Below are 25,763 nucleotides of genomic sequence, written 5' to 3'. Positions count from 1 at the left end.
CCTACCCAACCCTACCCTACCCAACCCTACCTTACCCTATCCTACCCTACCTTCCACGTCGTACCCTACCCTATCGTATCGTATCGTATCGTATTCTACCCTACCGTATTCAACCTGACCCTACCCCGCTCTGCCCTACCCTACCTTGGCCTGCCCTACCCTACCTTACCCTACCTTTCCATTCCCTTCCCTAAACTACCCAACCCTACCGTACCCTGCCCCTCCGTACCCTATATTACCTGTCTCTACCCTTCCCTAACCTACACTACACTACCCTACCTCACCTTACCTTCCTTTACCTCACATTACCTTACCTAAATGTACCTGACATTCCCTTACCCTGCTTTACTCGACATTACTTTACCCAAAATAACCATATCTAATTTACCCAACCATACCCTTCCCTACCCAACCGAACCCTACGCAGTCCTACCCTACCCTACCTTGCCCTGATAATTTGGAATCACCATATTTTAAGAATTTTTCAATAGATTAAATCTGGAGCTAAGTTTATCAGAATTTACCCAGGCAGTTGCTTATCCAGTAATATTTCAATCAATCAGTTTCTATTTTAGAATTATTAGAATTATTGAAATTTATGAGGATAGACAGAACCATGGATTTTTTTAAATATATGTATGTTGGTGTATTATTTGTGTATGTGTATTTTTTATGATTATGTGTATTACAAGGCGACATGGAATCAACTACACGTGCGGGATTCATTTATTTGATGTTAATGAAAGAAATTAATATATGTCTTGGAAACTAGGCATCACAAGGACTAAATTTGCTACAACGGTGTATAAATAGGATGATTTATTGGGTTGAGGGTCTTATTGTTGTTATTTTTGTTGTTGTTGTTGTTCTACGTTGGTCTGAGCGTGGATTGCAGGCTGAAGCTTCCCATTTTCTGTTGTCCACCACCATCCTTCTTTAGAGGGATAGGGGAGACTCATGCATATAGCAATGTCCCTCTCCAGTACCAGGTGGAGTGGTGGTGTGATATGGTGTGGTGTTATGTGTGGATGGAGTGACAATGTGGGTGTGCTACTGGAAAGCTGATGTAAGTGTGGTGCTGATGTGATGTGTGTGGTGTGATGGGGTGGTGATGTGGAGGTGTGGGACGTGTGGAGAGTATATAGTGCTGTGTGTGGTGACAGGTAAAGTGATGAAGACGTGGGATGGTATGGTGCTGTATGTGTGGTGTACGGAATGATAGATTGGTAGAGTGGTGGTGTATGTGTGGTGTAGAAAATGGTGGATTGTCGGTTTGGTGGTGTGGATGGTGATGTTGTGGTGGTGTCAGGAATAGTAGCTTGATGTTGCGGTGATGATGATGTGGCAATATGTGTGGTGTGAGGAATAATGGTCTGGTGGTATGGTGATGTGGATGGTGATATTGTGTGGTGTGGTGTGGTGAATGGTGGACTGGTTTCTGGATGGTGATGGTGTGGTGGTGTATGTGCTGTAGGAAATGGTGAATTGATGGTGTGGTGGCGTGTGTGGAGTGGGATTGGCGGTGTAGTGGCGTGGATGGGGTATCGGAGTCAGTTGTAGCCGATTTAGTCCTCACTGATGTCAGCTTCAACTAACTGTAAAAATCTTATTAGTATGCTAGATATACTTTACGTAAATGACGATGCCCAATAATATAATGGATATGCTGGGAATATGGCTAGGTACAATGGGGTCCATATATTTACGCATCCCAATTCTCGTTTGTTGCAAGGACGGCCCAGTCAGAGTTACCAGCGTCTATCCTGCATCATTTTCTGCATCCCATAAACCCTTTTTAATATCTTAGTCTACTTTTCTACGTCCATTGAATGCATAGTTGATTTTAGTGTCTGCTATTTTACGTCCCTTGATTGCATAGTTGATTTGCAGTTTCACGAAGCACTCAAAATATCTATTCTTTTCACACCAGCAGACTGAGCCGTACCCGCAACACACGAGAATTGAGATACGTAATATATGGACCATCCTTCATTTACGTCGTTTATGGCGCTAATCATGCACGCTGTGGGCCGTATTCTATGTGGCTTGGGAAGCTTCGTAACACCTAATTCTTAGCGATTTATTTTGCCTGCTACATCTTAATATTCTCTCAAATGCTCTTTATAACGTTTTAACATCGACATGGTTTGTATCAGAGACTTACAAGAGGTTATTATATTTCAAAAGGCAAAATAAATCGCTCGGGGAAAGACGCTACGGAATCTCCAAAGCCTCTTAGAATTCAACCCTGTAGCCTGGTGTGTAGTCCGTTCCCTGTGGCCTTGTATCTTTGCCCTGTATTCTAAGTGGCGTAGGAGGCTTCGTAATGCCTCTTACTTGGCGATTTAGTCTACGTATTACACCTTGCCATTAACTGTGTACTATTTACACTGCGTTACTATCGAAATAATTTGCATCAGTAACATACCCGAAGATACTGAGGTGTAAAGTGCTGAATAAATCGCTTAGATAGACGTGTTACGGAATCTCCAGAGCCGCTTAGAATACGACCCTTTATATGTCTTTGTTTCGTATTTGTTTTTATTTGTATTATTATTATTATTTTTTTTTTCTTTTGTGAGCGTTGACACCCGCCGACTTGCTTGTTGATTCACAAAGCAACTTACGCTAATTGTCTTCTCGTAACTTATGATTTTATTTGCAAGAAGGACAAGGGACTTGGAGGGATTCTGTGCCCTATTTCCTTTGACCTTCCTGGGAAAAAAATCTCCGGGTCGTAGGTGTAAATCCTGAATCGGTAAGTGGAATGCAAGATAGAGATTTTTTTGGCGATTTTGACGCACGTGACGAAGCTGGAGCGTGTCTGGCCTCTCTTTACCCCTGCTGACCGCACTCTGATATGGGATGCAGGCTAACCAGACCTATAGTGCGTTTACTCTAACCTGGCAAACATCCCTGACTCCCTGAACTCAGACTGGAGGGTCGATTTTGACTAGTAACCAAGGAGACTCATTCCCACATTATAACTAGCTCATAAACCGTCTCAGGCTACAGCTCCCTGCCTGTCAATTTCCCCCACCCACCTATTTTTCCCATTTTGACCTGTTCCCCATGGACCTATTTTCCCCATGGACCTATTTTTTCCCATGGACCAATTTTTCATGGACCTGTTTTCCCCATGGGCCTATTTTCCCCATGGACCTATTTTCACCATGGAACTATTATCCCCATGGACCTATTTTCCCCATGGACCTATTTTCACTATGGACCTACTTTTCCCATGGACCTGTTTTCACCATGGACCTATATTTTCATCTTGGACCTATTTTTCGTCATGAACCTATTTCCCCCATGAACTTTTCCCCAGAATCAGTTGCCTCATGGACCTATTTTCCCCATGGACCTATTTTCACCACAAACCTATTTTGCCTCCTCGGACGTATTTTAATTATGAACCTATTTCCCCACCTGGACCAATTTTCACCATGGACCTATTTTCACACATGGACCTATTTACTCCATGGTATTAATTTTGCCCATTGGACCTATGTTCCTACTTGGGGCCCATCTCTAAGGACTTATTACCCCACACACACACCATGGTCCAGTTCCTTCAGATGATAACAACACCCAGACCACAGTAGTACAGTAACCAAAGGCGTCCCATAAATGACCGTCAAAAATTAGGGCGTTGCATTCCACTTGGCGATTTAGTCTTATGCATAGGACCCTTAAGTTCGTATTTTGGTGCCATAGGAGGCCTCGAAACACCTCTTCCTCAGCGATTTATTTTGCATATTACACCTAAACATTCTTTCATGTCTCTTACCCCAGTCATAATTGCCCCATTAGGCTTGTAGGGGCCCGGGGCTAGGCTACTCAGTCCATACATTTAAAGTGAGAATATCCAGCTGCTCGATCTCTAGCAGCATTACATGAGAATTTAGCCTCAACCACCCCTTGGAGTGAGACCCTTATGGGCCACTCATGCAGAGAATAAATCGCTATGGATGATGTGTTACGAAATCTCCAAAGTCACTTACAATACGTCCCATAAAACCGTATTGCAGGTGGTATAAGAGGCTTCGTAACATCTCGTCTTGCGCGATTTATTTCTGATGCTTAAGAATAAATCGCTAAGGAAGACGTTACGGAATCTCCAAAGCCACTTACGATCCGATCTTAGTTACGATAAGTTAGTGAATCATCGACCATCTCGGCACCACACACTGACGGCCTCTTTGGTGTTATATTAACCCCTTCACTCCCATGACGCTTTCCTGTTTATTCCCTCCACCTCAGACGATTATATTCAATTTAGGGAAGACATTTTGTAGCCAAGGGTCTCATGAAGGCTGTAGTTAACCCCTCCAGGTCGATAAGCCTTCCCTCAGCTGAATAAAATCGTCTGTAGGTGGAGGGAATACAAGATAACACGTCATTGGTCTGAAGGGGTTAAGGAAAAGCCAGCACTGATTATGTTGCCATTTGGAAAAACGAACCTAAATTACTATTTATTTCTGATGGCGAAATATTGACATTCTGTTAATCCCTTCACTCGTGTAGTATTTTGATATATGTATTTTTGCTTCTCTGAATTAATAAAAGTCTTAGGAATTGCTTACAATATACCTAAGTGTTAATTCAAAGCTACCTTGCTACCTCCAAATTCTTACTAAGCCCAAAAAATCGTTCGTAACTTAACTAACTGGCAATAACCTTGGAAAAATTATTCTAAGTCCAAAAATTCGATAAAAAATTACTAGTTGGCAAGTCTTGGCATCTCAAAATTATACTAAGTCCCAAAACTCGAAAAAAAAATAGTAGTTGGCAACTTTTTGCATATCAAATATAGTCCAAAAATTCTCCCAAAAAACACTAGTTGGTAACTCTTGGCATCTCAAAATTATACTAAGTCCAAAAATTCGTTCAAAAAATACTAACTGGCAACTTTCCAAATCCAAAATGGCCGCCTGTGTGTTGGGGTTGTCAGCGCTCTAGGTACAGTCGGGGACAAAACTGGCCAAATGTTCGTCCGTTTCACTTTCTGGCCGAGCCTTTTGTCCGCGACTGTACACCCTCTCCATAGCTCCCCCACCCACGTTTCCTCTCCCCCCCCCTCACCCCACTACGGCGGTGGTGGGTGAGGGGGGGGAAGGGAAACGGGGGTGGGGGATTTTTTTTGTTCAGTGGGTTTCTTTTTCTAACACTTTTGTCTCGTTTCAGCGTGGCTCCGGACGCTCTTCAGATTACCAAAGGCTCGACGCAGAACTTGGTCACCTTAAACAAGGCAATCGACTTAGTATATATTTTGGGCGCTTTTCTTTGCCATTTTTTGGGTTTTGAGGGGCTTTTTTTTTTACTTTGAAAGCCATTTTAAAGCAATTTTTATTTGTTTGTTTATATTTTTTCTAATTTCTATATTTTTTCCAGTTTTTATGTTTGCCTTTTAATGAATAAAGTTTTTGACCAAGATAATTGTTTTCCTTGAAAATACCAAGTTTAAGTTTCTATACTAACCCATATTCCCTCAAAGTCGAACCGAAAACCACAAATATAACAAGGATCAAAACAAGTACATAAAAATTCTATTAACTATTTAAAGATAAGTAAACAAGAAAAGAAATTTTTAGTATATTATATTAAAATACATCAGTACATAAAATAAATGAAAATGCAGAGGACGAGGAGGCTTGCCAGGGTCATCAGTGGTAGAGGACGTAGAATCTTGACAGGGGAGGCGTAGTCTTGACCGGGGACCGACACCTGCAGAGTAGTAGTATTCTTGGCAGGGGAGGCACCAACATCGGCAGGGGTGTAGTTTAGACGGGGGAAAAAGCACAGTCTTAACAGGGCACCAGCACTGACAGGGATGTAGAAGTCTTGACAGTGGAGGCACGAATACTGGCAGGGGGTTAGTCTTTACAGGAGGCACAAGCAGATCCTTGACACAGAACAATCACAATCTTGACAAGGACATCTGACGTGGCAGAGAAAGTCTGGTTTGGCAGGGGGTCAGGGTCAGCAGCAGTCGGCACACCAAGACCTGTGGTGCACAAGTGTTAGTTCTAATTCACTAAACAGCAACAATATTCAGGGTGGTCCATATAATACACATTCCAAGGCTTATTTTGTGGCACAGGAGTGTCAGGATTACCATCTTCTACCCTGTATTGTGTTTACTTTATAGTGACTGCTTTTCATGCCACGTTGGACTGTTGATCTGTATGCCACGAGTCAAAATATACAAGCAAAACAAATCAATCAATACAGAAGGTCGTAATACATGGACTATCCTGTAATTTGATCACAAAATTTAAGCAGTTATATAATTCAGTATACCACCAACTAAAGAAAAAAGTTTTCATCTGCTTCAGCATGCAAACTGTTCAGGTTCCAAGGAGCTTATGGCCGCAGTAAAATTTAAGCAATAGTTTCATGAATCTCTGCTTATCTACCGTGGTTTCAGTAGAAAGATTTAAGCCTCAGCTAATGATTTCAAGCAAGTAAAGATTAATCGCAATAAGATTACTAGTATTACTATAGTGACCACAAAAATTCAGACAAGTAATAGTATTCACAAAAACTAAAGTAATATTCAAGCTTTCGTTCACAGCTTTTGTCAAGGTCTGTCTTTTTGCTGCTAAATTTGAGTAACTTCGTTATAAAAGTGGCCATTCATTTCATCACCACTGACATTGCCATATTTGGCTTACAACTCTGCATTCAAAGTGGAGGACTGCATTTATACGAAGTTAAATTGAACAGACCAATAAAAGTCCCAGGTTAGTTGAACTGAACAGACCAATGAGAGTTCCATCTTAACCACTTCAGGCTGAGGACTAGTTTATCTGATATAATAAGCTTAAGATTTCCCACAAATCGCTTCACTGAGGCTTGGGTCACCTGTAAAGGACACTAGCCTGATAAGGCAATGAGTGACAATATTGACAATTTACCTCTGACGAAATGGAATGAATTGGTGTCGGGTGGTCGGGTAGTTTTATCGTCCCTAGAATGGGCAGAAGGGGCCTGGTGGTTTAGTGGTCAGAGTGCCCCTGCTAGTGGCTGAAGTGCGTAGGTTCGATCCCCAAGGTATCTAGAGGCTCTTCGATGGTTATAAAGTGGCAGGGGTGTCATCCCTCCTCCACTGGACAACTGTAGCCTAGCCTCGCTGCCTTACGCCTCGGAGGGGATTGTGCGGAACTTGCGGGCACAGGTGTCATCAGCGGACGCCACACCTGAGGAAATACACAAATTGAAAAACTTGTAGCGGCACCTAAAAAAACTGAAAAACCTGTAGTGGCACCTAAAGAAATACACTGAAAAACCTGTAGTGGCACCTAAAGAAATACACTGAAAAACCTGTAACCGCCTAAGAAAATACACAAACTGAAAAACCTGTAACAACACCTGAGGATATACACAAACTGAAAAACCTGTAGCAACACCTGAGGATATACACAAACAAAAACCTGTAGCGACACCTGAGGATATACACAAACAAAAACCTGTAGCGACACCTGAGGATATACACAAACAAAAACCTGTAGCAACACCTGAGGATATACACAAACAAAAACCTGTAGCGACACCTGAGGATATACACAAACAAAAACCTGTAGCAACACCTGAGGATATACACAAACTGAAAAACCTGTACCAACACCTGAGGATATACACAAACTGAAAAACCTGTAGCGATATACAAATCAGTTTGTCAGTAAAACAAAGCACTGTTTTGCACAAATTAAAATGCTTTACCCACGCTAATAACTATGCTGCCGAGCCGCCCGATTGCACAAGCGTCCCACAAAGTCCCATGGGAAAAAAAAAAATGTGCAGGAGGGCTAACAGTCCGCATTTATCTATCTTCACTTTCACTTAAGCATGGGTTCTCAACTACAAATTAAATTTTAAAAAATCATAAATCTACGAGAACACTTACCAAACAAGTAGCCGAGGAAGAAATGCCACAAAGCCTCAGGTGAACAGAGTCCTGTGGCGAGTGAACTGGCGAACGTTGTGAAGAAAACTGCGCCGCTTGGAAGCGTCCCTCCGTCATCACCTCGCACAGATGAAAATTCTTGAAGTAACAAGATCTGAAACTGTCTCGATGAACCTTTGACGTCTCGAAATTCTGTGCTTGATAGTTGTAGTGTCATGGATTTTGGATGATTTGAGTCTGTTGGGGAGTTTTTAATACACTGGATATAAGGTTATAGTGTATCAAAGACAGAGTATTATATGAATCGCCTGTCACAAATAAAAAGCTAAATTTACGAAACTGTTTTGATGGTACCGATGCTTTAGAACCAGTGGACTGGCAGGAGGGACGCGAATAGAGAACGAGACCCACGGAGAACGGAGAGACATGGCTGACTCATTTACTTTCTCAGTAAATGAAAATATAGAGTAACAGACTCACTTATATGGGGTTATATATATAACGAAAATTGAATCTATGAAGGAGGGCGGCTTGAACTGGTAGGAGAGAAGGGTGATTAGTAGCTTACTGAAATATCTTTAACCCCTTCAGCCCAAGGAGAGTGACGCCTTCATGAGGTGGCACAGATATATCCAGGCGGCTCCACTGCCCAGTTATACAAACGTCCTTCTGCTCCTTCTTTGTCTTCCCAAAAGAGAAGGTTGACTGAAGGAGAAAAACAGTCCCACATTCAGATGAACCTGGGACAAAATAGATAAATAAATAAATAAATAAACCAGCAGGACTTTATTAATCCTTCAGCTCTGGGACGCCATTTTTTAACATTTTAATTCTGTTACCACCAATCGGTTGTACTCAGTTTAGGAGACCTTGTTGTGATGCTGAAAAGTCTTAACTAAATAAAATCGTTTGGAGATGGCAAGAATAAAATGAAAAGATACGTCTCCGGACTCTGCAGGTAAAATATATCCGAGAGAGAGAGAGAGAGAGGGAAATTTATGAGTGGAGAGAGAGACCCTTACAGTTTTGCAATTTTCTTTTTAGAGAGAGACTAAAGATTTCTGTTGATGATGATGATGATGATGATGATGATGATGATAAAAATAATTATGGATAACAGAAAGAAAACACAGAGGAAGGACGAAAGGATGAAGGAGGAAGTAAAGGAGGACAAGGAAAAGAAGGGAAAATAAAAGGAAGGAGGAGAAAGGAGGAGGAGGCTGGAGACCAATGGAGGAGAGGGATTGAGGAAAGAGAAGGGTGAGAAATGAGGAGGAGGCATGGAGAAGAATAAGCAGAGGGAAGAGGAGAAAAGGAAAGAGGGATGAAGAGAGCTGTAATGTAGAGGAACAGAGGGGGGAATGATAAAGGAGGAAGAGGGAAGAAAAGAGGAATGGAGAGGAACCAAAGGGGAATGAAGAAGGGGGAAGAGGGGGGAGAAAAGAGGAGAGTTGAAAGAGTAGAGGAATGGGGAGGAAGAGGGAGGGAGAGGAAGAGAAATTACTTGGGTCAGGCCACCGCCACCACATCTCACCTTGCACCGCCTCGCACACGCAATCGCACGCACACGCACACGCGAAACTCGATGCTGTGGGTTAATATATGGTGCTTAAATATTACTTTCCTTGCTACTAATCTTTCTTGATACATACTGAAGTTGCTTAAATAAAGAAAATATGCCAAAGAAAACGCGCATTATTTTTTTGGCTCGGATGATGGCCATGTGTAATGCGACTGGAGGGTGGATTTTAATGGTAACCAGTGAGATTCATTCCTGCATCATGTCTAATGCAAACAGAATTTTATGCAACCAGGAGGTGAGTGTGGCCCAGGTCTGTCAGATGAAAACAGACCGACTTTAGCAATTCCAAAGCGTATCAGCTTATTCGCTACGAGGATCCTGTATATCATCATCATCATCATCATCATCATCACAAGCAAATACTCGTACTCTGCAGTTTATTTCCGTAGCCTCAGACGGTTTTCACATTGCCTAAGGGCGTTGGAGAGGGACACCTGCACGTGGTGGCATCGGTGTAAGTGAGCGGTTCAATTGCTTGGTTATACAGCCCTCCCTCAATTACTTTTCCTGTCACCTGGAAGGAGGATGGTGGACTATTGTAGGGAAGCTTGAGCCTGCAGTTCACTGGGTTCACGTTCCAGATAAACCTGGGACCACAACAGTAACAGCAACAATGCAAGACAGCGACCTAAGGCACCGAAAACCACTAAAAGCTATGACGGTAAACGTGGTGCTGGAGAGGACTGCCTTCCCGTGGTGGCACTGACATAACACTCTACTGTCCAGTTAAACAAGAGTCCCCCAACTCCCTCCCGATATCCCAGTCGAAGATGTGGACTGCAAGAGAACGGTAACTTCAGCCTGCAGTCCACCGGGTTCACGTTCAAAAGAGACTGAGTCCATGGCAGCAACTACAACGATTAATATTTTGCCTAGATAAATGACCTTGGAAGATTTACTCTGGCTTACAATGAATGATTTTATTCATTTCTTAAAAACTCATCCCATACAGGAACACGGTGTACTGCAGGCTTAAGTTGTCTTTCTCCTGCAGTTCACCATCCTCCTTTGGGGGGGATAAGTAGGTAGCTGAGGGACGTTTGTATAACCAGGTAGTGGAGCCGCCCGGTTATATCAGTGCCACTACATGAAGGCGTCCCTCTCCACCACCAACCGACGCTGGCAACACTGATTTTTTGCCAAATTACGGGACGTGTATCAGTTATCGCGGGAGAATTTGTATAATTTCTTTCTTAGCGATTTATTTCCTATTTTACACTTTCTTATCCCCTTATAATTCAATCACTAACTCTATATGATGGTGTGTGGCCCATTTGCACCTGGCATACTGTTAACTAGCTCTCCCTCTATCATGCTATTCTTTCTGCTTACTTTCTGTAGCCTGTCTCACCTCACCTGTGGGCAGGAAGAGGTGTGATGATGATGATGATGATGATGCAGACCAACGAGGTGGTGACCGAGTAGTTACAGATCGCCTATTGTCTGAAAAGACATCAGTTCGACTCTAGGCTGGGGCAGGGAACAGTTTGGTGAATAGAAATTCGTTTCAACATACTTTGCTGAGCCTTCACAAAACCCGACGATAGGCCATAGAATCACCCCCGATCATACCAACACACCAGTGCGGAATGAGACAGCTCTAGCATGCATTCAGAATGGACGGTGGGTATTGGTGTCAAAGTGGTGACATGTGAAAGGTGTGCAGTATGTAAGAAGACTGCTGGGCCTCAGGGAAAGTGTTATTTAGTCTATACCCACAGCCAAACACACAAAAAGAACGGGAGTATGACTGCAACTGACACTGAGGGTAGTATTTAAGGAGGTATAGAATTCTTCGATGCATCGCACTTTCAATTATTTACTTTGCATATTACACCTAAAACTGTCGAGCATACTATCTGTGTCGTGTAAATATCGATATACTTTACATCAACATACAAGATAATCATGATGCGTCATATGCAGACAAAATCGCAAAGGAAGAGGTGCTAAGAAATTTCTAGCCACCTACATTACGTCAATCCCTTCAGCCAAAGAATGTGTTTAAACTATATTCATCCTAGCTTCAGACGATTTCATTCAGCCTTAGAGATAATTTTTGGACTGGATGTGTTAAATACAGGCTATATTAAAACAGTCAGGGTGCTGAAGAGGGGTCCCTTCGCGTGGCTGCATTGACGTGATCGAGAGGTGGAGCTGCCTGGCTGTACGGATGTCCCTCAGTCATCCCTCCCTATCCCCCCCAAAATGAGAATGGAGGATTGTGAACGAAGGACAACTTCGGCCTATAGTCAACCGGGTTCACATCCAGATAAGCCTGGGGTTGCAACTAAAACTATACTCATTTTACCTTAACTTGGCCTTGATTTTCGTCCTCTTGCAGTTTATTTCATGTAACTCAAGCGGGAAGGAAGGTGATGACACGGTTTTACATACCCTCTACAGCACTTCTTCGTGACTAGCAACACATTCGAGTGTAAATCTATTGTTATAACTCTGAAATCAAGGTATAAAGATGACAATTTTTGGCCAAGTTAGAGTCAATATAGTACTAGCCAGCCGAACCTGGGAACGTCTTTTTTACTCGTATTTTCATTTCTGCCATCTCCTTAGGATTTTATTGAGCTTAGGACAGACTTTTCTGAGTGGAGGGGTTAAATGGAGTCTAAATAAATCCCTACAGAACGAGACGCCTTGCCTGAGTTGAATAAAATCGTCTGACATCAGTACTATATCTAAAAAGGACGTCAGTCGGATTCAAGAGGTTAACCGCATCGCTACAGATCCTTAGTATACCTGAGTATCATCATTTCTGGTGGCCTTAGTAGTTCCAAAATCAGTGTCATCTTATGGTGGACCCGGTGAAATTCAGGCTAAAGTTGCCCGTCCCCTGCAGCCCACCATCCCTATTCCGGGGATAGGGGAGGAGCTGAGGGACGTACTCGTATATGTACTGTATAGCATGGCAGTTGAGCCACCCAGTTATATCGATGCTAACACGTGAAGGCTTCCATCACCAGCACAGGAATTGTTGGGAGAGTTTATTGTGGCATCTGTGAGAAGGGATGGTCACGTGTCCACCCGTACCCCAGACACCTCCACGCCCGGCGCCGCCACCACCACCACGCACGCACCTGCCTGCTGAGGGTTCACACTGTCGCCAGCCATTTATTTTTTCCACGTTTTAAATCGCCTTCACTAATCCGATTTGACGATTAAACTCCACAGGCCATTGACAAAACATACTTTATTGTGCTGTAAGAACGCTTTCGTTAGTTACAAAAACTAGATATATCAAAGTTTAAAAAGATAAATTTGCGATCCATCAACGCATGATATGTGGACGTGGAGTGACCGTCGGAAGCCCACCAGTGTATGAGACGCTGTTTGTGAGTGTGAGTGTTTCTCTGCGTGCTGCTTAATTATGCCGTTATTTACGGTACTGCGAACCGTACCTTGCGTGGATTTGCGTGTGCACGTGTGGCTGGAGTCGCAAGGAAGCTGGAGGGGCAACGAGACGTCTGATGAAGCCTGACGCGTGTGGTAAGTACGAGAGAAATCGTGTTGGTGTTGTCAAGATGGCGGTGGAGTTACGTGTAAGGAATGGTTGCCAGTATGCGACTTGATAGCTAGACCTCAGATATTTACATTTATTAAGAAAACAGATTATTAGGAATATTTTCCAAATTCTTGTATTATTCAACGAACTTTAGCAAACAGATTAGCGATATTCTTTTGTGCTCAGTGACTTCACCGCATCTCTTCAGGGGGAAGACAAGACTACGGTATGGCAACGCCATGTCTCGCCTTCCCTCTTTCCACATAAACATTTAACAATGATAACATTATTTAAAATGCCATTAAATAGTAACATAAATATTCTGATGTACACAGAGAAAACTGGAACACGAAATGTCCCGAATGCTTTCGTTTGTTCCCAGCTTCAGAGAAGGAAATGGCCTTAAGGATAATATGAGTACGTGAAAGGGCTCGGGACACGTCGTTTTTACTTTTCCCATTGGATATCAGCGCATCTGTGAATCACATGTAACCAGGTTATTTATTTCCATGGCAACGAAACTTGGCTGTAGTGATCATTTGAACGTATACGAAACAATATTAGTCATTTTTTTTAGTGCCGGTACCAGGAATGCACTGCAGGCGACAGTCGTTCAAGCCCACTTCATTTTATGTATAATTTTCGTTTTTCTTGCAAGTTACAAACAGTACATTAATGTATTGTGTTGAAGTGATAATGCTTTGTTATTGAGCAGGTAGATGCAGCTATGAAAGTGAGAGTGCGTGTACACCTCCAACCTCCCCGCTTTCCTCTGAGTGTGTGCGTGCGTGCGGGCATAGGCGTGCGTGTGAATATGCGTGTGTATGTAAGTGTGCGTAAAGTGTGTTCATATATGTATGCGTCAACTTGTGTACTGTATGTGTTCATTTGTATGTGTGTGCATGATGCGCGCGTGTGTTTGTATGTATGTGAATGTATGTACCGGGATGTATGTTTGTATCTATGCGCGCGCGCGCTTGTGTGTGTGTGTGTGTGTGTGTGTGTGTGTGTGTGTGTGTGTGTGTGTGTGTGTGTGTGTGTGCGTGCGTGCGTGCGTGTGTGTGTGTGTGTGTGTGTGTGTGTGTGTGTGTGTGTGTGTGTGTGATGCGACACGGTTCTAGCATGCTATACATATACACCATATTTGGACCCTAACTTTGGTAAATTATTATACCTGTCTGACTGGCTACCTACCTACCTACCTACCTACCTACCTACCTACCTACTTACCTCTATCTGTGTATCAGTTTGTCTATAAGAAATGGATGGGTACAAATGAATCGTTTCCATGTCATTCTGTCTTCCATTATCAGGTTGCCCTATCTCCTGGCAAACCCATTTCACTCAGATACCACTCCACCCCATCCCTCCACCTCATCTCACTCTCCCCCCCCCTCCACCTCACTTAGGTACATTTCCTAACTCTAGTATGTTACAGTCTTCTCTTATGCATTATCTAGGTCCTCTGACAAGAAGTAGGAAAAACAATAAAAAGAGGAAAGAAAGAAAAGGGTGCTATTCTGTGATGGTAGTTGCTGGTGGGTACGTGTGTGTCGTTGTGGTGATGTGGTAGGGTGTGGGGCCGTTGCCATGGTAACGGGTACAGGCCTCGCACTGTCTGGCTGTGTGTTGTCCACTGACTCCCGCAGTTTATATAAATTAACTCTGTACTCGCTGTTATACTCAAAATTAATGTTTTTTCACCGTAGTGCGTTTGAGCAAATTCGAATCAAAAGTATGTTAAGCAGCCGTGAGCAACAAAACTCTCTGTGATACGAAATTAAGTGAAGAAATGTTTGGTGGTGGAGTGAGGTGGTGTGGGTGTTGCGGGTACGTGTGGTGATGTCTGGGGCCGTTGTCATGGTAACATCGCCTCGCACCTGCCATGATGAGCGATGCACCTGTACACTGACCGCCGTAGTTTATTTATACCCGCGCTCGCGAAACTAGAGTGGGTATTATTTTTGTTCGGCGTGTGTGTGTGTGTGTGTGTGTGTGTGTGTGTGTGTGTGTGTGTGTGTGTGTGTGTGTGTGTGTGTGTGTGTGTGACCCAGTTCCCTCAGATGAAAACAAACCGAGGTTAGGGATTCCAATACGTATCCAATTATTCACTATGAGGCTCAGCCCCCTGTTTTGCATCAACATCATTATCGTTATATCATCATCATCATCATCATCACTACAGGTATATCATCATCATCATCATCATCATCTCATCACAAGTAAAATTCCGCAGTTTATTTCAAAGACGTCAGAAGATTTCACGGTGCACAATTACGCTGGGGAGGGAAGCCTTCACGTGGTGGCACCGATGTAACTGTGTGACTCAACTGCCTGGTTATACAGCCTTCCCTTAAGCACTTCCCTATCCCCAGGAAGGAGGATGGTGGACGGCTGAAGGGAAACTTAAGCCTGCAGTCCACCGAGTTCACATCCAGACAAACTTGGGGTCACAACAGCAACAACAACAACAACAACAACAACAGTACTTACGAGACACCTATGGCACAAGAATAAATAAATAAATAAATAAATAATTAAACACTGTCAAGGTAAACGTCCGGTTATATCTGCGCCACCACAAGAAGGCGTCCCTCCCCCTTGTCCAAATTATGGGACGTAACACTCTTTCCCTAGCGATTTATTTTCTACTCTGCACTTTATTACCCTCTTATAAATTAGTAACTGACTCTATCTGAAAATTAATATGAAGAGCCAATGTGTCCCTGTGAGATAGAGTCAGGATTCCGGGGGCTTGAATGATGAGTGAATGAGAGTGTGGCCCATTTCCACAGGGCATGTTTCTGGTTAACCCCCCCCCTCTCTCTCTCTCTCTCTGTCTGTCTGTCTGTCTGTCTCTGTCTCTCTCTCTCTCTCTCTCTGTCTGTCTGTCTGTCTGTCTCTCTCTCTCTCTCTCTTCCCAAAATTCCCATAACCCATGCCTCTCTGTGGCCCTATAATAATATAACCCAACACCTCCCTTTTTCCCCACAGACCTCTTAATTCCTCCTTATTCGTGGCGTAAAACTTTCGTCATTCGCAGGTGGAACAAATTTCATCTTTCCCGCGGGTCCTATGCGCCTGAAGTTTACGAATTGTCCACCAGGGGCGCGTTTTTTCTTTTTTTTTAATTTAAGATATTGCCTACGTCATCCATATCAGAGTTTTGAGTTTTGGTTGCGTTTAGGATTTAGAGTTGTGTGTCTAGGCTGCGTTTAGTTTTTAGAGCTGTTTTTAGGTTGCGTTTAGGTTTTAGAGTTGTTTGTTTAGGCCGCGTTTAGGTTTTTAGAGCTGTGTGCTTAGGTTGAGTTTAGGTTTTAAGGGTACTATGCTAAGAAATTTGCTGTCCAGTTTAATTTGACATAAAACATCCACCTCTTTATCGTGAATACTAAACATCTACAAATGATTAACACTATAACACAGCGCAAGTCACGAAGAAGTGCTACGGAAAGGATACAGAACCGTTCTACTGTCTTATTCTGCCACTGAGCTACGGGAAATATGCTGCAATAGGACGAAACTCAGGGCCAAGTTAAGGTGGATGAATATAGTTAATCTCTGAGGTAATATAAACGTGAACCCAGTGGACTGCAGGCTGAAGGCGTACTATTCCTGCAGTTCACATCTTCCTTTCGGGGGATATGGAGAGGGGGGGGAGGGAAACACTTATTAACCGGGCAACAGATCCACCGACTTATACTGGGGCCACCGCGGGAAGGCCCCCCTCTACAACACTCACAATGCAACACTTCAGATGACCCACTGGCAAGGCTTGTAACTGTGTGTGTGTGTGTGTGTGTGTGTGTGTGTGTGTGTGTGTGTGTGTGTGTGTGTAATTGGGATTCACCATTAACCATTCCCATTAGCTTAACTCTCCATGCCGGTCTCATTCTCAAAGACGACCCTCTCTCTCTCTCTTTCTCTCTCTCTCTCTCTCTCTCTCTCTCTCTCTCTCTCTCATTCCGTTCACCAATAAGCGAACAGAAAACGATCGCCGCGAACGTTTGGGCCGAGAGTTTACTAGCGCGAACGTTTCACTCCCGCGCATTAAACTTTCGAAATGAGGTGAAGTTTTACGCGTGAGTTCGGACGTAAACTTTCTTATAACTTGGAGCTAATTTGTGTTTTCCTTCAATTATTGGTTTCCTTAGCGTGTATACCTCTCTGTTTCTCTGTCTCTCTGTCTCTCTCTGTCTCTGTCTCTGTCTGTCTGTCTCTTGGTTGACTTTAAGGCAGAGTTCGAGATAGTGGTGATGATGATGATGATGATGATAGAGAGAAGCAATAGGAAGAGAGACATTAGAGAGAACTAATATAAAGAGAGATATTAGAGAGAAGTAATAGGAAGAGAGCTACTAGAGAGGAAGAGAGCAGGCAATAGGAAAAGAGTTATTAGAGGGAGACGCCAATGGGAAGCAAGCCATTAAACTGCGCTGGGTGACGGAGGAATGCTTGTACTGGATAATTGGAGGAGGAGGAGGAGGAGGAGAAGGAGGAGGAGGAAGAAGAGAGCAGGAGGAAGAGGAAAAGGAGGAGTACATAGTAAACCAAGTGGCAACAGATCTATTTGTCCTTTCGAGGTTGCTTGTTACAGAGAAGACAAAAACTATGATATCTAATTCTACAAGTTGAAGGTAGGGATAGTAAAGCAAGAAGGCTCTCCCCCACCCACCGAACCCTCCAGTTGAAGTTGGCAGGAAAAAAAGTGAGAAGGACCACCAGGCACCACGGAAAAGCTGACCATGGAAATTACACAGGAAAGACTGACCCGTGGAAAACTATATTCTGTCCTACTATATATATATACATTACAAGTTTCAATAAGCTACAGGAATCATTAATTACATAGTATTTCCCTGCTATAGTTTCATCACGATCTTAAATGGAGAAAAACAGATTACATTATTATTCAATCATGAAGGTGTTTGGCTGGGGATTTGAAGCGAGGTACTTATTGAAGCAAGAGGAGGAGGAGGAGGAGGAGGAGGAAGAGGAAGAGGAAGAGGAAGAGGAAGAGGAGGAGGGGAGGAGGAGGAGCAGGAGGGGGAGAAGGAGAATACACACACCAACACAAACCAAACAGCCCTTATGTTTCCTGAGAGAGAGAGAGAGAGAGAGAGAGAGAGAGAGAGGACATACAGATATATCGAGAATAAGATTGGTAAAGTTAGCTTCATTTTCCCAATTCTCTTCCTAACTTCTCTCTCGTCCTTTCTCTAACTCTTCCATTCCCTCCGCACTAACTATCGCTATTTTCCACCCACTTCTCTCTCTCTCTCTCTCTCATTTATGCGTCTGAGTGGTGTGTGTGTGTGTGTGTGTGTGTGTGTGTGTAAGAGAGAGAGAGAGAGAGAGAGAGAGAGAGAGAGAGAGAGAGAGAGAGAGAGAGAGGATGCATGTGATTGTGAATGGTTCAATGTACGTATGTGAATGGCGGTGTGAGCGCGTACACGCCTACAGGTTTGTCTGTATGTATGTATGTGTTTGTATGTGTGTATGTAGGTATGTAGGTAAGTAGGTAGGTAGACAGGAGGTCGGTAGGCAAGTAGGTAGGAAGGTAGGTAGGTAGGTAGTTTATGTAGGTATGCATACTTACTTATGTGTAATGAGTTTGTGAGATCATGGAAGGAAGAGGAACAGAGTGAGTAAATTAAAGAGAGAGAGAGAGAGAGAGAGAGAGAGAGAGAGAGAGAGAGAGAGAGAGAGAGAGAACGTACGAGACAGATTTAGCGGGTAATTACAAAAGTTATCGAGTCTGTAACTGGCTTTAATTACCTAAATAAATTACGTATTCTCCTGGGGCAATTACTAATCACGTAGCATTATTTCCCAAGACATAAAAAAAAACATTGAGGATAGAGGTCTTTTTTTATTTTTATGGGATTTATCTTTTGGTTAAGTTAGATATAATAAAGTTAGAGAGAGAAGAGACAGCGATAAAAAGTTAGAGCAAAGAGAGAGTGAGAATGATGGAGATATGGAGAGATAATTAAATAGATGGATGGATGGATAGACGGATAGATAGACAGACAGACCGAAAGATAAAAACTAGATAGACAGATAGGATATGAGACAGATAGAGAAAGGAGGGATAGATAGATAGATAGAGAGGGATAGAGGAAAAGAAGGGTATTTGTGTGTGTGTGTGTGTGTGTGTGTGTGTGTGTGTGTGTGTGTGTGTGTGTGTGTGTGTGTGTGTGTGTGTGTGAAAATGAGACTGACGGAATAAACGTTCATGTGTATGCGCATGAGTAAGTATGTGAGTGAGCTAGGGAAATACAGTATATCTAAGAGTGAGTGAGTGAGTGAGTGAGTAAGTGAGTGAGTGAGAGTGAGTGAGTGAGTGAGTGAGTGAGTGAGAAAGAATGAGTGAGTGAGTGAGTGAGTGAGTGATTCAAGGACACGAAGCCAATCTGAGGGAGTGAGCGAGTGAGAGAGTACGTGAAAGTGAGAAACAGGAAAAGTTAGAAGTAATCTGGCATACACCAATACAACTTTGCTTTTGAGAGAGAGAGAGAGAGAGAGAGAGAGAGAGAGAGAGAGAGAGAGAGAGAGAGAGAGAAATGAAAAAAAGAAAAGGTAATGAAAGAAAAAGAGAGATTAGAAAAAAAAGGAAGGAATGATGGAGAGATTATGGAGAAGGAAGGAAGGAGAGACAAGGAAGAAATGAAAGAGAAGGAAGGAAGGAAAGAAGGAAGGAAGGAAGGAAGGAAGGAAGGAAGAAAGGAAGAAAGGAAGGAAAGAAGAAAGAAAGAAAGGAAGGAAGGAAGGTAGCTAAAGGAAGAAAAGAAGGAAAGAAGAAAGCTGTGGAGGAAAAGACAGCGTGTACACATATTTCTCCACACACACACACACACACACACACACACACACACACACACACACACACACACACACACACACACACACACACACAGAGGAGGACGTTAATTCACCGCCCTAATCCCTTTACAACGTGACTACAGCCATTTAATTATACCAAAATCTATATCTACTTCTATCTATCTATTTGTCTATCCATCTACCTATCTGTCTATTTATGTCTGTTTATCTATCTATCCATCTATCTGCAAAGCTTTATGTTTACTTATCTGCCTTCTATATGATTCTCTCTCTCTCTCTCTCTCTCTCTCTCTCTCTCTCTCTCTCTCATACAGGTCTTATACATGCGTCCTGATATCTGACCGAAACATGTGAGAGTGTCGCGTGCTTAGTTTCTTGTTCTTTTGCGTGGTGGAAGCGCCAGTCTGGGAAAAATAAATGTGTGTGTGTGTGTGTGTGTGTGTGTGTGTGTGTGTGTGTGTGTGTGTGTGTGTGTGTGTGTGTGTGTGTGTGTGTGTGTGTTTAGACTGTTCCTAGACTGAGAGAGGCTTGGTATGATTTTCTGCCCATTGATGATTTAATATGATGCGTCAGGAAGGAAAAGGACGAGTATTCCCTGCCAAGTAGACGCAGAGGAACAGCAGGCCAACTTTTCTCCTTGAATAAACCTGTAATGTGTTAAAGACTAGAGGAAAAGTATTGTTCACAGCTCTAGTTAGCCGGGGAATTAAATCTAGAGCCTCTTCATTGACAGCTAAGTGTGCAACGTAATGTATTTAGTCCATCGTCAGTATTAAATTACTTACGGTATTCAAAGCACTATGGCCACGATCAATATAGCTTTAAATTAGTTCATTTTTTATATGGTTACCACCCAACGTAGTAAATGACCTAATGTAACTTAACCTAAAACTGAATTAAATCTACCCTACCCTCTTACCCCACCCTACCCCACATTACCCTCCCAACCATACCCTACCCTACATTACCCTCCCTACCTTCCCTACGCTACCCTAACCTATCCAAGCCTAACCTAATCTAACCTGACCCAACGCAGTCCAATCCAACCCAATCCAGCCAACCATCCACCCTATTCACTGTCAGACCTACACTCGCTCCACACCACTAAATAAAAACCCACCCATTAACCCAGCATACTATCCACTCCCATCCACTCGAGTGTCCACTGGCAGTCACCCAGAGTTTATATTTTCATTTCATATATATTAATTTTTTTCCAGGGCGGTGAAAAAGTATATATAAGAAAAATCACCGGACAGAAATTCAAGCGTAGAGAATGGTAATGCATTTTGGAACAGTGTTTATCTGTCACAAATCTGTTGGGATATTTTGGGGGGTGAGAGGGAGGGGAGAGAGGAAAGCGGAAAGCGGGAGGGGAGACAAAAGGGGAGAGGGAAGGGAAGGGGAGAGGGAGAGGTGAGGGGAGAAAGGGCGAGGGTGAGGGGAAAGAGGGAAGGTAGGAGAGAAAGAGGAGGGGAGGGAGTACTGCTCACCTTCCGCCGTGGTGGAGGGATGTATACAGACAGCATGAGATAAAGCTATAGAGTAATGGAGATAGAAGATAGAGGTAGGGCAATAGAGAGAGAGAGACAGAAAGTAAAGATAGAGATAGAATAACAGAGATAGAAAAGAGATAATGAAGAGATAGACATTAATGGAAACAGATATATGCAGACGAAGTAAGAGAGGATGAATGACGCATATAAAGATGACCGTAGATAGCAACAGGTAAAATAACGGAGAAAGAAGTAATGACGGAGATTGAAAGAGAGAAAAAGTAACTGAAAGAATGGAAGAGTAACTGAGAGTGAGGATGAGTAACGGAGATAAAGAGTAACTGAGATAAAGCCTGTTGTACCCATTCATGTCCGTGTCTCTCTCGTAAAGCCGCTAAAAACGTGGACGTAAAAGTATATTAGCGAATGTAGCGTAACTGGCCATGCATAAGTCAGCGGATTACTGGGCCACGCTAATCAAAATTTCTCATCCCACCCACACAGTTTTTAAGCTCATCTGACCGAGGATGTATTTGTTATTATAGTGGGCTAACGTTAGATGATTTAATTAGGAAGATAAAATTCTCTAATGGATACGTGGCTAGTTTATTCAAGGCTATACCGCTTTTTTCTCTTTCTTTTTTTAGTTTATGGTTTTTGCTACTACATATATCAGGTTAGAAGAGGCACAAGGAGGGAAGGGGTTACCGAAGGCTGCATCTAACCCCTCCAAAGCCTCCCCGAAGCTGGATAAATCGTCTGGATAAAAACACAAGGATCTTCCCAACGTTTGACGAATACATAGCGGAAAAATCGAAACTTTTGAAACATACAGCATAAGAGATCGGGTTTTCACTGTATTTCGTCAGCTGTAAATATTCTTCAGACGAGACTGGGAAGATAGTAATTTCTCCGACTCTAACTTACAAGATTAACTAAGTCAGATACTTTATTTTCAGGCTAACGTTAGATTGTATTCAACTTTAAAGATACTTAGAATGAAGTTAGATATTTTAATGCTAGAATTTTACCTTGCTGAATAAAATAGTTTGCCTAAATAGTAAGAACTTTGTGATTGCGTCGGAAAAAAAAGGTTAATTTTTTCACGTATTTTTTACACATTTCAACTGATTTTTTTTTTCTTAACTGATATTTTTGGTTGGAGAGTTTTTTTTCGTTGCTAGCTCTTTTCTCTCTACTGAATTTCCTAGTAATTTTCTCTTCCCTCCTCTCTCTCTCTCTCTCTCTCTCTCTCTCTCTCTCTCTCTCTCTCTCTGTCCGTCTGTCTGTGTGTAATATATGTAACGCAGACTCTGACTCTCAACAAAACATATTATACCATTAACACGGCCAATACTTACACTCTACTAACATTAACTAGTGTGTGTGTGTGTGTGTGTGTGTGTGTGTGTGTGTGTGTGTGTGTGTGTGTGTGTGTGTTCGAGAATGATGTGTGGGCAAGTATGAATGGAAGCTTTAGTGTTGGAATTATGAATGTGTATATGATTGTGTGTGTATGTGTGTGTGCTTTGGACTGATGTATGTAGGTAGGTAGGCAGGTAGGTGGGTAGGTAGGTAAATGAATAAATAAAAATATACGTCATATTTATCCATTTATTTATCTATCTGTCTATCTCCCTGTCTATCTACCTACCCATATATCAATTTCTATCTTTATTTCCTTATTTTTTACCTACTCTTCAGCAATTACTAATACAGATCAATGTGTCCCTGGCCTCAATAAAATAACTAATCGCTAATCAGATCACTAAACTTTACCTTGCCCTCATTGCAGGTTAATTAATTTCACGTTGGCCTAAGGGAATGTGGCCAGACCAGCAATATATATATAATTAAAGCCGCCAGATAGAAAACCCTTTATATAGACCCCGGAAATTGCCCACCTTACCTTTGTTATCAATTACAGGTATTTGGCCAGGTAACATTAAAGCATTTTTGTGTTTTTTTGGATTTTTTTTTTTTCATACGCTTTGTCTATTGGAATTTTCTGTTTTCAGGTCAGTACAGTGTTTTTTTAATGTTGTAAAGAAGGAACCAAAGGCCTGAAGCTCGAAAATTAATCCCTCAAAAGAAAAGAAAACAAAACAAAGAATGAAACCTTAGCATTAAAGATGGACAGATGGCAACTTATCCTACCACAAACAGTCCTACCACACACAACCAGTCCTACCACAAATCGTCCTACCACACGCAAGCAATCCTACCACAAACAGTCCTACCACACACAACCAGTCCTACCACACACAACCAGTCCTACCACAAACAGTCCTACCACACACAACCAAGCCTACCACAAACATTGCTACCACACAAGCAATCCTACCACAAAGTCCTACCGCAAACATTCTTACCACATACAGTTCTACCACACACAACCAATCCTACCACAAACAGTCCTACCACACACAACCAATCCTACCACAAACAGTCCTACCACACACAACTAGTCCTACCACAAACAGTCCTACCACACAACCAATCCTACCACAAACAGTCCTACCACACACAACCAGTCCTACCACAAACATTGCTACCACACACAGCCAATCCTACCACAAACATTGCTACCACACAACCAATCCTACCACAAACATTCTTACCACAAACAGTCCTACCACACACAACCAGTCCTACCACAAACAGTCCTACCACAAACAACCAATCCTACCACAAACAGTCCTACCACACACAACCAATCCTACCACAAACAGTCCTACCGCAAACAACCAATCCTACCGCAAACAAAAGCCACCACCAGTACCACCAAAACTGAATATATATTTTTTTCCTTTTTTTTTTTTTTTCATTTCCCTCACCCATAGGAATTTTGAAAAGGAACATTTGAGTGAACGGGAAATTGGAAGAGAACTTAGAATATACAGACTCTCAAAATTCTGACTGGATGGATGGATGGATGGGTGGGTGGATGGATGAATGGATGGATGGATGGGTGGGTGGGTTAATGGATGGATGGATGGATGGATGGATAGATGGGTGGATGGATGGATGGATGGGTGGGTGGGTGGGTTAATGGATGGATGGATGGAAGGATGGATGGGTGGGTGGGTGGGAGGATGGGTGAATGGATGGATGGATGGATGGATTGATGGGTGGGTGGGTGGTGAGTGGGTGGATGGATGGATGGATAGATGGATGGATTGCTAAGTGAATGAAGGGACAGACGGATGGCTATAGAGACGGATATGGATGGGTGGATGGATAGATGGAGGATGAGTGGATGAAATGGGCATAAAAAGAAATATGGATGAATGAATGACTGGACGGATGGATGGATGGAAGGATGGACGGATGGATAGATGGGTAGATGGATGGATGGAAGGATGGGTGGATGAATGGAAGGGTAGATGGATGGATGGAAGGATGGGTGGATGAATGGAAGGGTAGATGGATGGATGGATGGGTGGACGGATGGATGGGAAGGCTATGAATGAGAACTAATGCAAAGAACAGTGGGATGGATAAATAAAGGAAGATTACCAAACTCTTATAAAAGGATTGATGGATTGACTGATTGAAAGCTATACAGGGCGTGTGTAATGGACGGATTGATGAAATGGACGTGAGTGGAAAGATAAACGATTGAGAGAGAGAGAGAGAGAGAGAGAGAGAGAGAGAGAGAGAGAGAGAGACGAATCACCCAACTTCAACCTTCCAATCTCAAGAGAAAATAAACTTACATAAAACAGTCGTACACACAAGTAACCTATGTACGTATCTTCCACACACACACACACACACACACATCCTTAACCCCTTCAGCTCGAGCACGTCTTCTTCAATAGCCCTCGCGTTGTTGAAAGGCGTTTAATCCTAAGTTTTTCTCTTGCTCCTACTCAGGGATGAAAAAGGGACCTGGACCTACAATTCGACGGTTGTATGCAGGGAATACGTGTTGGGTGGCTATCCTTGTCATTAACGTTTGTGTATGTTTGTCCTTCGCCCCTACTCTTGAGGCTGGAGGACGCCTTCACGTGGTGGCACTGATATAATTAGGTATCTTGACTGGTGACACCCACAAATTCTCTCTCTCTCTCTCTCTCTCTCTCTCTCTCTCTCTCTCTCTGTCTCCCCATGCAGATATACATACATACATACATACATATAAATAGATTGTTAGATAGACAGATAGATAGATATGCAGATAGACAGACAGATAGATACAGAGATAGGTAGACAAATAGATAAAATGAATAGATAAATCACCTTTAACACCTAACCGTCACTAACTTATTCAGGTCAACCCTCGCTTCCTCATGTCCTACTCTTTCAAGCCAAGCTATTGATATCCCAACACCACATCTCATTAATTCCATCCCAGGGTCATTAACAGGCTATTTACACCTGTCAGGTTAATTGCACCTTCGTATT

Source organism: Coenobita brevimanus, chromosome 16 (genome assembly GCF_032717465.1).
Source record: "Coenobita brevimanus isolate Jiangsu-jjx chromosome 16, ASM3271746v2, whole genome shotgun sequence".
In the NCBI taxonomy this organism is placed as follows: domain Eukaryota; kingdom Metazoa; phylum Arthropoda; class Malacostraca; order Decapoda; family Coenobitidae; genus Coenobita; species Coenobita brevimanus.
This window is presented reverse-complemented; position numbering follows the sequence as displayed.